Genomic DNA, 11,351 nt, shown 5'->3' with positions numbered 1-11,351 from the left:
AACTCTGCACAAGGCCCTTATCCGTCCATGTACAAACTGAACGACATGTAGTGGAAGATTGTGCCAGAACTTTAAATATACGTCAGCGATACCACTTCTCAACCTCAGAAAACTTATTCATAGAGAGGACTGACGTTGCCACAGTCTGTATCATAGTTCATGAAATTCTTACCAGTTTTATTTAAGATTTTATATTTAGTTTCAAAATTAACTTTGTTTTTTATTAGCTTTATTACTGTGTTTCAGAAGTTATTTTATGTTTTTAGACTTTATTTCTTTAAAAATTTATGTAGAGTGCGTTAATGTTAAGTGTTTTAACATGGAGCTTTTCCTTATTAGATAGGTTTGTGCACGTTTGTGTTAGTTTCTATATTATGTGGACCATTTTATGTTTTAACGTATATTGTGCTGTGTACAAAAAAAAAAAAAAGTGGTCAATAGGAATATGAAAAAAAAAAAAAAAAAAAATATGGAGTATGCTTCACATGTCTGGGGGGTTTCCACTCACACTGCTCTTCTAGACAGGGTGGAATCAAAAGCTTTTCGTCTCATCAACTCCTCTCCTCTAACTGACTGTCTTCAGCCTCTCTCTCACCGCTGCAATGTTGCATCTCTAGCTGTCTTCTACCGCTATTTTCATGCCAACTGCTCTTCTGATCTTGCTAACTGCATGCCTTCCCTCCTCCCGCGGCCTCGCTGCACAAGACTTTCTTTTTTTCTCACACCCCTATTCTGTCCACCTCTCTAACGCAAGAGTTAACCAGTATTCTCAATCATTCATCCCTTTCTCTGGTAAACTCTGGAACTCCTTGCCTGCTTCTGTATTTCCACCTTCCTATGACTTGAATTCCTTCAAGAGGGAGGTTTCAAGACACTTATTCATCAGTTTTTAACTACTGCTTTGACCCTTTTATGGGACTGGCATTTCAGTGGGCATTATTTTTTATTGGATTTTTGTTGCCCTTGGCCAGTGTTCTTCCTACATAAAAAGAATATATATATATATATATATATATATATATATATATATATATATATATATATATATATATATATATATATATATATATATATATATATATATATATATATATATATATAGAGAGAGAGAGAGAGAGAGAGAGAGAGAGAGAGAGAGAGAGAGAGAGAGAGAGAGAGAGAGAGAGAGAGAGAGAGAGAGAGAGAGAGAGAGAGAGAGAGAGAGAGAGAATATGAAACCAGAGGAGGAGAAGGCTGTAATGTGCCTGACAGGTGGATAGAATTTAGGAAAGTGGGCAGAGGGATTTCATAAAATAAAGAGAGATAACAACCAACCAACCAACCTCTCTCTCTCTCTCTCTCTCTCTCTCTCTCTCTCTCTCTCTCTCTCTCTCTCTCTCTCTCTCTCTCTCTCTCTCTCTCTCTCTCTCTCTCTCTCTCTCTCTCTCTCTCTCTCTCTCTCTCTCTCTCTCTCTCTCTCTCTGTGTGTGTGTGTGTGTGTGTGTGTGTGTGTGTGTGTGTGTGTGTGTGTGTGTGTGTGTGTGTGTGTGTGTGTGTGTGTGTGTGTGTGTTGTGTATGGGGGGGATGGGGGAAGGGAAAGAAGGGTTGATTTTGCGAGATTGAGAGAGAGAGAGAGAGAGAGAGAGAGAGAGAGAGAGAGAGAGAGAGAGAGAGAGAGAGAGAGAGAGAGAGAGAGAGAGAGAGAGAACCGCACCACTCTTCCCACCACCCAATAAAGGATATGACTTGAGTAAGATAACAAAAAAATCAACAAAAATATCTGAACTTCCACACAGACACAACGGAACGGTGTTGAAATTACTTCCGATTGTCTCACTTTTCAATTCACCTTTCTCCAAACCACCCACCTCTCTCTCTCTCTCTCTCTCTCTCTCTCTCTCTCTCTCTCTCTCTCATCCTTTATTCCTGTCTTTTTTTACTTTTACTTTTTTAACCTCTCTTTTTCTCCATAATCTCTCCCTCATTCGTGTTTTACTTCTCCCTCTTGCCACACACTCTCTCCTACTTTTCATGTTTTCCTATTCCCTTTTCTCTCTCCGTCTTTTCCATTCTTTTCTGTCATCACTTTCCTCACCTGATCTCTCTCTCTCTCTCTCTCTCTCTCTCTCTCTCTCTCTCTCTCTCTCTCTCTCTCTCTCTCTCTCTCTCCTTTCCATTCTATCACTTCCCTGGGTAAAATTTCTCTCTGCCTCTCCTTTCACTTCCTCATTCTGAACCGCCTCGTGTTTTCTCTTGTCTCCACCTCCTCCTCCTCCTCCTTTTCCTCCTTTTCCTCTTCCTCCTCCGCCTCAGCTTTCCAGACGCATCAGATTTAATCAGGCACAGGCAGCCGGTCCGGTATCTGTGCAAAATTAACTATGCATTTTGTGTTGGGTTCTGAATGGGAGTGAAGATAATGCGTTTCCTCTAAGCGTATGCAGCAAGGGAAAAATATTCGTCCTATAATAAAGATGAGATTCTACCTGTGCGTATGTGTGTGTATGTGTGTGTTTGTGTGTGTGTGTGTGTGTGTGTGTGTGTGTGTGTTTATTTTCCTTTTCTCTTTGCTTCGCCTTCTTCCTACGTCATTTTATTCTCCCGTCTCATTTATATTTTATTTTTGGTCTTGATTTTCATTATCGCTTGTGCTTTTTCCTTCCATCTCTCTCTCTCTCTCTCTCTCTCTCTCTCTCTCTCTCCTTAGAAATAATGGTATTTTTCTTCTTTCCGCTCCCCAACATCATGGATGGTTTATTATTTTTTTCTATCTCTTTTTTTTCGTTTTCCTAGTTCCTTGTTTCTCAGATTTTTTTTTCATTTCTCCTATTGTCTAATGAAGGAAAACAAGGAAACTTCTCGTGGTCTCGTATTTCTTTCAGGATTTTTTTCTTGTCTCATGATCCAGACTCATCGATTATCGCGTGCATTTACTCACTTTTTTCATCACTTTTTTTTTCCCCTGCCACTCTTGAAACTCGCAGGGCTGAAATCTCGGTCAATTATTTCCGTTTTTGTCGTCTTGTTCAGCGTTTTCAAAATTACATACGAGCGTCTGTCTGAGGCCGCAGGAAGTTAATGTGGGAGTGTATAATGGAAGAACACGTGTGGGGGGAGGCAAGAGGAGGTAGTGGTGATGATGGAGGTGAGGGACAGAAGGGTCGTTGACCTGATGAAACAGGAAGAGAAAGGACGTGAGAGGAGGAAAGACGAGGTGGAAAGAGAAAAGGAAGAAAGGTGATAGAAATGAGAAGATTGAAGGAAATGAAAGGAGAGGAGGCGGAAGAAGAGGTGAAAACAGAAAACTGAGATGAGATGATAGAAGAGAGGGAGCGCTGAAAGGAGGAAATAAGAAGTGGGTAATAAAGAACATGACTGAAGAGACGGCAATGGCGGAATAACCTTGAGTGTTGTCCAAATAAATGTTCATCAGTTGAAGCAGGACTTCACTATTGTCCTTATCGAGGCTGTTTGCACGCGACTCTTTTCACAGATTTGGTAATTTCCTAGATTCATAATTTTCATATTTCTGAGCACATTTTAAAGTGCTTCTGTTCAAAATTATAGTGCCATTGCTAAACATTAATGCAAACTTTTATTTCCCGCATCTCATACTGATACACAAGAGATTGCTGTCAGTCCGTCTCGCACGTCTGTCCGTCCGCCAGTCCTGGTCAGTTGTCATCACGGCTGAAAAGCACACGTGCATTTCATAACGAAATAAATCATCGAATGACTTGTTAACGTGGCACCACTGACTGCCTGATGCACTCACATTATCACAGGAATTAATTTCCACCCTAGTTCTGCAACACCCTTTATATCATCACTAAAAATGTCAGGTAATTGTATAGACTGCGTAGTGCTCTCGCTCCCCTGACCCACCACCACCACCACCACCACCACCACCACCACCAATGCTCTCCCCTCCACTCTCATAAAAAAAAAGGCGCAGTACATCCCCGAGTAATACAGTTATTCACTTTTGAGCGTGTGATGTCACAGGCGTGGTGCAATAATGTACACGGCCAAAATGGAGCCTTTGCAATGAAACTTGGTAACCTGAAAGCGGGAGAGTTGCGCCCAAACCCTCTCGGGGATACACGTACGAGAGAAATATACAAGCGGATATACTTTGACCTTATCTTCGTCATCCTCCCTCAGACTGTCCCAACACCTGTGCTTGCTAGTCTGTCATACAGTGTTTGGAGGTTGGAGTTTACCGGTGTGTGAATCATGGACACCAACTCGCGGAGTCCTGCAGACCGCGGCGGATGACGAGGGGGGGCTGGGCGGCACAGAACGAAACACTGAACAAAAGGAAACGCTGGCAGTGCTTGGGATGATAAATTTTACTTCGACTCAAGTTGACAGGAACATGTGTCACGTTCAGGTGTGTTCAGTATTTTTTGCATCGATACAAACTCCCGTCACGATCTGCCAGGGAAATGGAGGATCTGTGAAGCAAATTCAATAAATGAAACAAAGAATTGAAATTTACAAAAACAATAAGTCAGACAACACCACAGATTATTACAGTCAGGGCACGGATGGGATGGCGTGGCACAAAAAAAGTGAAGTGATGAATAATAAATTATGCTTCTTTAACGGTAGCAAATAAATTCTGTTACTAAAACTCCTGCTATTGTTATTACGAGAATAGCTGCTATAGAGAAGATACAATAAGAAATCTAAGATCTAGACCAAAAAAACAACATCGTGCCATTATTCAGACACCACATCACCACAGCATAAAACACTCGACGCCACGAGCCTTCCTCATCGTTCACTCCAGTTTCAGAGTAAATCAATCCTTCAAATAGTAAAAAAAAAAAGTCAGCTTCGTGTCAGCCAATTCAGTTTTAGTATTAATTCAGTTCAGGTTAATTTCTTTTTGCACTTCCGTAACTCACGAGCTGGGTCAATGTAATACTAGTAACAGCTTATTTCAATCTCATTAATTTTGGTGTACCTGAAAATACTATGAGCATTTTCGAATTATTAAAATTCGTGAAAAGCATTAACACATCAGCATAATTATAATGCCTGTAGTAATCTGGGTGCCTGACTAAAAAGTGATTAATACCATTATGATACCTGATTAATTAAACTTTAATACGGGGATCAAGGCTGATCAGTTACCTATTTTAATAGCTGAAAATTGCGATATTGCATCATTATTTAAATTGAACTATAATAGTCTGATAACTCTGATCAAAGGTGATGTCTACTTTGATGCTTACCGGTTGAAACTATTAATTCACTTTTTTGTACATAAAGTTGTAAAGTGTAACTACCACAAGTACCAAATACAACTTTATATATATAAGATACCTTCCGTATCAATAAAGTTTACCTGATACTGAGCCTTATATATATATATATATATATATATATATATATATATATATATATATATATATATATATATATATATATATATATATATATATATATATATATATATATATATATATATATATATATATATATATATATATATATATATATATATATATATATATATATATATATATATATATATATATATATACAAAAAGAATAAAATATGATACCAATATCAGACAACCACTCCACCAGAAACTTCTACTGCACTACCTTTATATGTTATCTGGATGTGAAAAGACTGCAGGCAATGAATAAATAAAAGCGCTGAGAAAGATTTAACTTCGAAGTGTGTGTGTGTGTGTGTCCATCCAAGATAATAATTCTGCTTCAATTTCAATAGCGGTTCATTTGGGAGGGAGGAAGGAAAACATTAAAACAGCGAACGTGCGCACCAAAGGATATTTTTTCCCCGGCAGTTCTTTACGGCGCGGCTCCATTACGCCCCAAGTAACCTTTTTCCGGAAACACCGCTCCCAGCACACACTTTTCGTCTCATTGTCCGGGAACCATGAAATTGTATAGAAAATGTGCAAGGTGATTACTTAATTCAATTACTCGTAAACTTTCCCTTTGTGTGACTGTGTGTATTTGTGTTTCTGTTTGTTTGAGTGTCTGCCTCACTGCCTGCCTGCCTGCGTGTGTGTGTGTGTGTGTGTGTGTGTGTGTGTGTGTGTGTGTGTGTGTGTGTGTGTGTGTGTGTGTGTGTCTGTGTGTGTGTGTGTGTGTGTGTGTGTGTGTGTTTTGCAAGGTGCCTCTGTAACATTTACCGAACGACTCAGTTAAGGCCACAGAACATATTATTATTTCCGGTTTCTTTGAAGTGTCATTTCATCACGGGCTGAAGAAAATAATGAGAATTCAAGTAGACCATAGAGATTATATGTAAGTCAGTGGATGGTACTGGGCGGTGCTCCGAGAAGAAACCATGAAATATTACAGGCAGCATGAAATATTAGAGAAGGCCCATTTCATGACGGTAATAAAAAGACCGAGAAAGCAAAGACCTTCGAGGGAGAAACAAACTCAGAGTCTTTAATAAACAACATATCAAACATGAGAACACACTGACAAATACAGGTGCCTGTTAGGTAGTGAAGAACGACACTAAAAAAAAAAAATGAAAGGTAGACGCAGGTTCAAAATCAAACGGGCGATAAATACTGTAGTTTTTGAGTGTTGCTAGTGTCTCGTGAACACAGGAAGTTAGCGGCTTGCATGCGTCAAGAGCAGAACACAATGCTTGGTTTAGACACACTGCAAGTCTGATAACCTCTCCAGCATTCATTGATTGCATGGATTTGATGTTGTATTGTGTGATAATACATTTTTCGTTTAAAAAAAAAGACGTAAAAAAAGGAGGACAAACACACACACACACCAGTGGCTGACAATGCAACACTCATCCACTTGAGTAAGTCTTGGGATATGCAACAATTTCTCATTCTGCTCCAAAAATCAAGACCCGGTATCTGTGTGTCGACATGCGCTTTGACGAACGTACAAGCGCCCTTCACTGGCCCTCCACCAGCATGCTCCCTGAACGCTCCTCATCCACCTGCACACGAAGGCGACCCACACACATCCAGCACGCATCGCTGCCTCACCAAGTCCCGCCCTCCGATGATGCTTCCCTGCCAACCTGCCTCGCCTCGCTGGGAACATTGCTGCAAAGAGTTCCACACGCCTGGTTGGCAAAACGGATTCTCTCGTGCGATTTCATTGTTTGGAAGACCTGTTAAAAGAGAGGCTTTTTGGGAGATGTCTCATGGAGATAGCGAAGTGAGAGACGCACCGTGAAATCCACCTTTGTCTGCTCCTTTTCACTCTCCTGCCGAGGAAAGAGAGAAAGAGAGAGGGAGAGTGCAGGTAGAGGAAACTTTTTAAGAAATGGAGGAACATTTTGAAAGGGAGTGAGCAGGTAGAGGAAACTTTTTAAGAAAAGGAGGAACATTTTGAAAGGGAGTCAGTTTAAAACTTTCGAGCTGAGAACAATCTTGATAAATAGGACCTGAGAGGAAATTTTGAGCGCTTGGTCTGAGTTCAGGGAAATTTGATGTATTTTGGGATTTCAGAGATAAAACACTCTCTTAAATGACAAAACGCAAAAGAAAGAAGCCCAGACAGTTGACAGTGCATGAAACTATACCGAAGCGGAGGTCAAGGAAATAAAGCGACTGACAAACTTTTCCATGTTAAAAATAATAAAACTAGAGGAAGAAACAGAAAACAAGTGGCGGAAACAAACACGTCCACGCTGAAAAAAATAAAAAATAAATAAAAAATAAATAAATAAAAGGAATACATGCACAGTCAGCGAAGCGTAATTCGTGAAAAACATGCAAAGGAAATAAAACTGTCACAAAAGTAATAAAAGACAATTTTCGAAGTATAATAAAGTCTAATGAAGTCTAATACACCCCTAAAGCTAATAATAATCACTACGCTCCGGGAAAGCGATTAAATCATTCGTATAATGGTTAAAAAGAAATTACTTCCTATAATTTTCAGGTAGTAAATAGGTTTCAAGCGCTAATTTCACCTCTGGACATGACGCCGACCTGACGTTTATAGAGAACATGGCGGGATGTAATAATAATAATAATAAGCATAATAATAATAATAATAATAATAATAATAATAATAATAATAATAATAATAATAATAATAATATAATAATAATAATAATAATATAATAATAATAATAATAATAATAATAATTATAATATTAATAGAAATAATAATAATAATAATAATAATAATGATAATAATAATAATAATAATAATAATAATAATAATAATAATAATAATAATAATAATAATATTCGGTTTATAAATCTTGGAGCCTTATAGCTGAAAATCCACATGTTACATATTAGCTTTATATACCAACGTACTTACTACATCTTAAGTACACATTAACCCTAAGGAAGTATCTTACAATCTGATACTATGGCTGCCAAATGGCGTCGACCAACCTAGTGGACTAGGCCCGTGATGGTCAGGCCACCTCGTGTGTATTTTTCATTTCAGAGTTTGTTTTTCCTACCTAGCAGCGGGTCACAGTTCCCGACTTACACCAGGTACCTGACCACTGCTAAGTGAACAAGGGCTACAATGTAAAGAAGTTCGCCCAAAGACTTCAGATCTGATCCAGAATTCGGTGTGTGTGTGTGTGTGTGTGTGTGTGTGTGTGTGTGTGTGTGTGTGTGTGTGTGTGTGTGTGTGTGTGTGTGTGTGTGTGTGTGTGTGTGTGTGTGTGTGTGTGTGTGTGTGCGTGCGCGTGTAGATGCATTTAATTACTTTTTTTCTTTTTTCGCGAGATAACAGAAAAGAGAAGCGAGCAAAGCAATAAGGAACAAATTTCCCAAGTAATTCAATACATTGCAGAGGGAACATTCAGTTTACTCCTATTTCTGCTTTAGGACACCGGAGGACAAGCCCGCCCTTTCATACCACTGGAGAGGGATGTGGAGGGAGGGAGGGAGGGAGAATAAGGAGAGGAAAGGGGAAAGCATTGCAGGTTCCACAATAAAACTGATTATGAAAAACAATAAAAATAATAATAATAATAATAATAATAATAATAATAATAATTTCTCTTTTTCATTACTTATCTTGCCTTACATGAATTTTCCCTTTTATTATCTTCTCATATTACAGGCTTCTTTTATCTTGTTTCTCATCCCTAAATCTCTCTCTCTCTCTCTCTCTCTCTCTCTCTCTCTCTCTCTCTCTCTCTCTCTCTCTCTCTCTCTCTCTCTCTCTGGTATTCACACTTACAGTTTAAAGGCCCTACGTTTTCTAGAATAAGCTTCCTCCCTCACCATTCTTTTTTTTCTTTTCCACATACCCTCACTCTGATGAAAATTCCTTTCTACACTTTCTCCCTTAAAATTTTCGCGTCTCTCCCTCAGTTGCCTCAGTTTCTTCTGGACCGATTATTCCGCCAAGACCACCAACCATTTCCTTCACTCTTGCCTTCATTTCTTTTGTCACTTAATCCCTCGTGCACTGGTCTACACCCCACGCACAACCTCCTCCTGTGTGTGGGTGGGAGGTGGCAGGGTGTGGGTGTGCTCGCGTGTAATTTCAATTTTTGTGGATATAGAAATGAAAGATTTGGTTTAATTAAACGACGACGAGAGATTCCTACGTCCAGGTGGGTATTAAACGGCTTAATCGAGGCAGTACCGACGTCATTACAGGCAGCAAAGTAAAATTAGAGATTATATGTGCCATTTGGAACGCTAAATGAAAAATGAGTGTGGGTGGTTTCCGAGTTACGAATGTAGTAATTGGTCCATATCTTGCAACCGAGGAACGAGAGAGAGAGCGAAGTGCTGCGGAACATTTGTCATTCTTACATCCTGTTCTCCTCCCGACTCGAGGATTACCACGCTTGCTAATTAGTTCCAGACTCGGTGATGAAACATTAGTGAAGGTGAAAATTATTGCACTCAGACACGCCAGCAAACCAAACTTTACCCTTTAACTGCTGGGAATAGATCAGGACACGGTGCAAGTAAGACGTCGTGGAGAAAATACAAGAGCAATGTGAGTAAAGTGCACAGAGGCATTACATTTATTGAAGGAGTAACCGAAGCTTTCAGGCGGGTACTTCCTCCTTGCATCTAGACAACATGGAGAATGTCCCAGTCACACTTTACCTGCAATTTACGTCTAGGAAAGAGTTGCTGTAACCTTCTTTCACACCGCTTCTCTGTTGGTAATTCCAGAGGAATAATGTGAAAGACTGCAGACAATTACTGACCATCTAGTTAGAGGAGGGACACCTGACATTTTACTCTGGTAAACAAGAAAGGTCAAGGAAGCTCTCGCGACTTAAGTAACACACCGGAGTGGCTTGATTCTCAGGTTTAGTCTTTAACCTTTGCTGGATGTTGTTTGCTACCTTTGTTCTCAAGTTTGAAATAGCACCTTGCGTCTTCCCTTGACTGAGACCTGCTGAGGATGAGAATGGAACAGAAAAAAAAATGTGTTGAATTACGTTGTGCTTCTGTGACGTCAAAACAATAACAACAACAACAACAGCAAAAAAAAAAAAAAAAGAGCTTTAACCCTATTATTACTGTCCCTAGGAGTTTAAGTTTGAAAATAGTAAACGTGCCCCCCCTTACCCCCCACCCTCTCTCTCTCTCTCTCTCTCTCTCTCTCTCTCTCTCTCTCTCTCTCTCTCTCTCTCTCTCTCTCTCTCTCTCTCTCTCTCTCTCTCTCGCTCGCTCGCTCGCGCGACAGCACACACACACACACACACACACACACACACACACACACACGGAAATAGGCATCTCCGTAACTGCTGACTTAACACCGGAATATTAATGAGCCAGGCAGGCCCAGGCGACGCCCTCCGATCACAACTTTCAACATTAGGCGAAGCAGCGTCTCCAGGGGCGCTGGGCTGAACGACGCTGATTAATTAGCTCCTGCTCCTGCTAATGGCCGCTTCCTTCTCGCACAGGTCGAGAGAGAAACCTTTTCCAGAATGCGCGAGTCTTTGCAGAGCTCGACTGAAAATGAGGTAATGGGTCTCTTAAAGCACACACACACAAAAAAAAAGTAATTGGTTTTCTTCTTTAATGAGTTTCTCTAACTATATAATGTAATACGACTGTTAGATGTAGCGAAGTAAGGCAGTTTGGTGATTAAGTGGTGTAGAGAAACTCAAGATGAACAGAACTTTGTTACGTTAGAGCAATGAAGTACTCCTGCATACCTCGAGTTTCTGTACACCACTTAATCACTGATGTCCGTGCTCGATAAAGTTAACATTCAATACTATGTAAATAAGGTGTGTTATCGCTATTCAGGTGAGTGTACAAAGCCTCTCCCGGTCATAATAAGTTTGATACGTTGGAGTGGGAGGAGGAGGAGGAGGAGGAGGAGGGAGGTTGGGTAGGTGATGGAGGAGGAAGAGGAGGCGGAGTAGCAGGAGGAAGAAGCG

At 40.1% G+C, this 11,351-nt stretch overlaps 1 long non-coding RNA gene across 4 annotated transcripts in view; it reads right to left on the bottom strand.

Moving 5' to 3' along the window:
- Positions 1-4,310: 4,310 nt before the first annotated feature.
- LOC135103653 (uncharacterized) overlaps positions 4,311-11,351 on the bottom strand; it is a 121,114-nt gene continuing 114,073 nt past the window's right edge. Inside the window, exons 5-6 of one of the 4 annotated variants that reach the window (XR_010270151.1) lie at positions 6,765-7,050; positions 4,311-4,434 (exon numbers count right to left, since the gene is read on the bottom strand). This is a non-coding gene — a long non-coding RNA (uncharacterized LOC135103653). Of the gene's footprint in view, positions 4,435-6,391; positions 7,119-11,351 lie in introns of those variants that run through there. The other 3 variants (XR_010270152.1, XR_010270153.1, XR_010270150.1) reach the window with 3 other exon arrangements.

The sequence above is a fragment of the Scylla paramamosain genome, chromosome 9 (assembly GCF_035594125.1).
Source record: "Scylla paramamosain isolate STU-SP2022 chromosome 9, ASM3559412v1, whole genome shotgun sequence".
In the NCBI taxonomy this organism is placed as follows: Eukaryota; Metazoa; Arthropoda; class Malacostraca; order Decapoda; family Portunidae; genus Scylla; species Scylla paramamosain.
This window is presented reverse-complemented; position numbering and strand designations above follow the sequence as displayed.